Raw genomic sequence first — 5,809 nt, 5'->3', positions numbered from 1 at the left:
GTTTCAAAAACGAGTGATGGGTTTACGAGAACTAATAGCTCATAAAGAAAATTAGTCATGGCCTAGCAAAATTATTTTCTAATCCCCCACTATTAATTTGGGGTTAGGTTAAAATGATTGACATGCCTCCAGATTTCAATATTCTTTAGTCAGTGTTGTATATAATGAGAGGAATATAAATGAGAGATATCAGCCGGAGAACATCAGACGTTCAACTGTCCGACCGAGGTCAACCACTTCACTAACCTGTGGAATATACAGCACCGGCATGACTATGGGACGCTCTGTGTGCACAGCTGGAGTCTGGCTACTAACGGCTTATGTGATACTCAGTCTGCAGGGAGCAGGTCAGTCCAAAGTCCGTCTATCTATCTATCTATCTATCTATCTATCTATCTATCTATCTATCTATCTATCTATCTTTCTATCTATCTATTATCTATCTATCCATCTATCATCTATTATCTATCTACCTACCTATTATCTATCTATTATCTATTTATCTATTATCTATATCTATGTATTATCTATCTATCTATCTATCTGCTATCTTTTATTTATCTATTATCTATCTATCATCTATCTATCTATCTATCATCTATCTATCTATCTATCTATCTATCTATCTCATTATGTAATTTCTATCTATCTATGCATCTTTGTATATATCTACTTTCTTTCTATCCATCAATCTATCTATTATATATTTCTATATAATCTATCTAGCTATCTACAATGCCTTGAAATAGTATTCATAGCCCGTGAACATTTCCATATTTTTTCACGTTATACCCACAAACTTAAATGTATTTTGTTGAGATTTTATGTGATACCGACACAACGTATCAAGTATTTGTGAAGTGTAAAAGAAATGAAAGATGGTATTCTAAATATTTTAAAAATACAAATCTGAAAATTGGGGCCTACATTTGTTTTCAACCCCCTGAATCAATACTTTGTAGGACCAACTCTCATTGCAATTACTGCTGCAGTCTGCTAGGGTCTGTCTCTACCAGCTTTGCACATCTAGAGGTGACATTTTTGCTCCTTCTTCTTTGTACACTCGCTTTCGCTCAGTGAGGTTGGATGGAGGCGTCAATGAACAGCAATTTTCTTGTCTTTCAACAGATTCTCAATGGGATTCAGGTCTAGACTGTGACTGGGTCATTTACACACATGAATATGCTTTGCTCTAAACAATCCATTGTACCTCTGGCAGGATGTTTAGGGTTGTTGTCCTGGTGGAGATTGAATTTTTGCCTCAGTCTCAAGTCTTTTGAAGCCTCTAACAGGTTTTTCTCCAGGGTTACCCTGTATTTAGTTTCATCCATCCTCCCATGAACTCTGACCAGCTTCCCTGCCCCTGTTGCCGAAAAGCCTCCCCAAAGCATGATACTGCCACCACCATGTTTGATAGCGGGGATGGTGTTTTCAGATTGATGCACAGTGTTAGTTTTCCACAACACATAGCATTTTGCATTTAGCTACAAAGTTTTACTTCGGCCACATCTGACCAGAAACTTTCTTACACATGCTCGCTGTGTCCCCTACATGGCTTTTTGAAAACCACAAACAGGACTTTTTATGGCTTGCTTTCAAAATGGCTTTCTTTTTGCCACTGTTCCATAATGGCCAGATTTGTAAAGTATATGGCTAATAGTTGTGCTTTGGACAATTTCTCCCACTTGAGCTGTGGATCTCTGCAGCTCTTCCAGAGTGACCATTGGCCTTTTGGCTGCTTCTTTAATTAGCTCTCTCATTTCTTGGGGTGTTAGTTTAGGAGGACGACCATGTCTTGGTAGGTTTGCAGTTGTGCCATGTTCCTTCCATTTTTGGATGATGGATCTAACAGTGCGCAGTAAACTCTCCAGATCTTGAGCTATTTTTTATAACCTAACCCTGCTTTTCTCTTATTTACAACTTTATCCCTGACCTGTCTGGTGTGTTCCTCTGTCTTCATGACGTTCTTTAATCCCCAATGTTCTCAAATGTCTGAGGCCTTCACAGAACAGCTGCAGTTTTACTAAGAAGAAATCATACACAGGTGGACTCAATTTACTAATGATGTGACTTCTGGAGGCGATTGGTCACTCAGGATTTTATTTAGGGGTATCGGACTACAGGGGGATGAATACAAATGCACATCACAATTTTCACATTTAGATTTTTAAAATAATTAGAAAACCATCTATAATTTCCTTCACAAATACTCGCTACTTTGTGTTGATATCACATAAAATCCCAATAAAATACATTATTTAATTTTATGGGTGTGACGTTTTCAAGGAATTGCATGTATCTATCGATCTATCTGTTTTTCTAATCTCAAAAATCTAAATAAATCTATTAATTTTTTCTCAATTTTTCTACTCAGGTGCTCAGACCAACACGACATCCTTAGGTGAGATTAGAGATTTATTATTTCCTCTAGTTAGAGATTAAAAATATGACAATCTAACTTGTATTTGCCATCATGATGTTCGAGATCATGGTGCAGCGTTTGACGTTGTGGTTTCTTGGGTCTCTTAGACTAATGCAACAGCATTTTGTAGTGTATTTTATCCAATAGCAGTAGCTGCAAGTTTTATCCTCTTGAAAATGACTAAGAAGCCCATGCATCCCCTTTTCAGATGATTGGTGGGGATCCCAATCACATTTCATCTAGATCGCCTGTTCAGTGCCACATGGAACAATGTACAGTAATGCTGGTGACTAGCGGTCCACAACACTGGTCCCTCGGGCGCTGCACAAGGTCCGGGCACACAGCTCTGCCTCACTATGTAATGTTTGCTCTTTTCTCTAGGTCCATTGGTGCCAGGATGGGGAATCGCTCTCTTAGTACTGATGTCCTTATTTTTGGCCTCTATCTTATTCTGCCTCTGTTGCGCGGTAAGATCTTCCTTATAATTAGAGATGAGAAAATTTGGGAGATTTCTAAAATGGTGAATTTCCTATTAGAAAAATGGAATATTAAATTATTCTCATCTCCATCTACAACGAATATTTCTTTTTTTTAATAGAATAATTTACAGATCATTTTTTTCTATTTTCGCAGCCTTTCTGCTGCAAAAACCAAGCAATCGAGGGACAGAATGGACTATCCTCCACCATCAATAGCTTTAAATGCTGGGAGTGAGTGATGGGCTCGAGATCGTCCTGGAGTTCTCATTCTGTTTTTTCACATTTATGGTTTCTTTCTATTGCTGCATTTCTCATGTGAATTTCAAGAGCTTCAATATAAATTATCACCAAATGATTACTTCATAAAGAAGGACAAACATGGACACGTGCATTGACGATCATTGACTATACCATACATACATCGGAAAATATGGAGAATGTAATGGTGGACCACTACTGAATCCCAGAGTGAAGAGTCTCTTTCCTAGCTTACCCCATTACTAGCATTGTATGCATGAACTATTGAAAGAAATGGACTTTTGCTTTGACTATTTCACTAATCTCACAAATAAGATCGTCCTATATTGATTTGTGACCTCTGAGCATCTGAGAAATTGATTTTATTTTTTTGGCATTAAAAAAAAAAAAAAAAAGTTACTTGTAATACCATGCCTGACCACATGGACTGCTGTTACAAGGAGTCTTACCTATGAGCCGTACACAACCCGTTGCCTTTTGATGCAGATGTGTGTAGTGTACCATTATAAATGGCAGTGATTAAGCTGCAGAACCAGCACTTTGGAGTCTCCACCAGTCCCAGATCGTACCCATTCTCCTACACATTCTGGATCCAGTGCATTGACTTTTGCAGTTTTTGTTTCGGTGTAACTTTTTTATTACTGTGATATTACTGTTTTCAGGCATTACACGCTTTTATTTATGTTATTCTGAATATATTGTATGTTACCACTTCTGAATACTTATTTATTCTCCTACCCGTCAACAACATATCACTGTGCAATAAACATGAGTCTATGAAATGATACAATGTGGAGTCCTCTTCATCTATTAATTTGGTATATTATAATTTCATCCTTTACATTTATATGGAAAAATGCAGAATGGTCCTTCATTCCACTATGATGATCTTCATAATCAAGTTCAGAAGAAGAAAATCTTGTGATTATTTTGGTTTTTACTAATATGCATGTATAATGCGTACAGGGGGTAATGCACGGCAGTAATGTCACACAACAGTGCACAAAGTGATGTCATAGTAGCGGGTTAAAACACACAGTGATATCACACAAACATGGGGATAGTGCACACAGTGATGTCGTAATAGCGGGATAATACAAACAGTGATGTCACACAAACATGGGGATAGTGCACACAGTGATGTCGTAATAGCGGGATAATACAAACAGTGATGTCACGCAAACATGGGGATAGTGCACACAGTGATGTCATAATTACGGGATAATACACACAGTGATGTCACACAAACATGGGGATAGTACACACAGTGATGTCATAATAGCGGGATAATACACACAGTGATGTTACACAAACATGGGGATAGTGCACACAGTGATGTCGTAATAGCGGGATAATACACACCGTGATGTCGCACAAACATGGGGATAGTGCACACAGTGATGTCGTAATAGCAGGATAATACACACAGTGGTGTCACACATACATGGGGATAGTGCACACAGTGATGTCGTAATAGCGGGATAATACAAACAGTGATGTCACGCAAACATGGGGATAGTGCACACAGTGATGTCATAATTACGGGATAATACACACAGTGATGTCACACAAACATGGGGATAGTACACATAGTGATGTCATAATAGCGGGATAATACACACAGTGATGTTACACAAACATGGGGATAGTACACACAGTGATGTCGTAATAGCGGGATAATACACACCGTGTTGTCACACAAACATGGAGATAGTGCACACAGTGATGTCATAATAGCAGGATGATACACACAGTGGTGTCACACAAACATGGGGATAGTGCACACAGTGATGTCATAATAGCAGGATAATGCACACAGTGATGTCACACAAACATGGGGATAGTACACATAGTGATGTCATAATAGCGGGATAAAACACACAGTGATGTTACACAAACATGGGGATAGTACACATAGTGATGTCATAATAGCGGGATAATACACACAGTGATGTTACACAAACATGGGGATAGTGCACACAGTGATGTCGTAATAGCGGGATAATACACACCGTGTTGTCACACAAACATGGAGATAGTGCACACAGTGATGTCATAATAGCGGGATAATACAAACAGTGATGTAACACAAACATGGGGATAGTGCACACAGTGATGTCATAATAGCGGGATAATACACACCGTGATGTCACACAAACATGGGGATAGTACACACAGTGATGTCATAATAGCGGGATAATACACACAGTGATGTCACACAAACATGGGGATAGTACACATAGTGATGTCATAATAGCGGGATAATACACACAGTGATGTTACACAAACATGGGGATAGTGCACACAGTGATGTCGTAATAGCGGGATAATACACACCGTGTTGTCACACAAACATGGAGATAGTGCACACAGTGATGTCATAATAGCGGGATAATACAAACAGTGATGTAACACAAACATGGGGATAGTGCACACAGTGATGTCATAATAGCGGGATAATACACACCGTGATGTCACACAAACATGGGGATAGTGCACACAGTGATGTCATAATAGCAGGATAATACACACAGTGGTGTCACACAAACATGGGGATAGTGCACACAGTGATGTCATAGTAGTGGGATAATACACACAGTGGTGTCACACAAACATGGGGATAGTACACACAGTGATGTCATAGTAGTGG

The 5,809-nt window shown here is 38.8% G+C and overlaps 1 long non-coding RNA gene across 1 annotated transcript; it reads left to right on the top strand.

The window, feature by feature from the left end:
* Positions 1 to 210: 210 nt before the first annotated feature.
* On the top strand, positions 211 to 3,899 carry LOC143809464 (uncharacterized). Its single transcript, XR_013222284.1, has 4 exons — positions 211 to 347; positions 2,375 to 2,401; positions 2,804 to 2,889; positions 3,056 to 3,899. It is a non-coding gene; the product is annotated as an uncharacterized LOC143809464 (long non-coding RNA).
* The last annotated feature ends 1,910 nt before the right edge of the window (positions 3,900 to 5,809 follow it).

The sequence above is a fragment of the Ranitomeya variabilis genome, chromosome 2, assembly GCF_051348905.1.
Source record: "Ranitomeya variabilis isolate aRanVar5 chromosome 2, aRanVar5.hap1, whole genome shotgun sequence".
NCBI lineage: Eukaryota > Metazoa > Chordata > Amphibia > Anura > Dendrobatidae > Ranitomeya > Ranitomeya variabilis.
The sequence above is the reverse complement of the archived record's forward strand: the minus strand, read 5'-3'. Positions and strand labels throughout refer to the sequence as shown.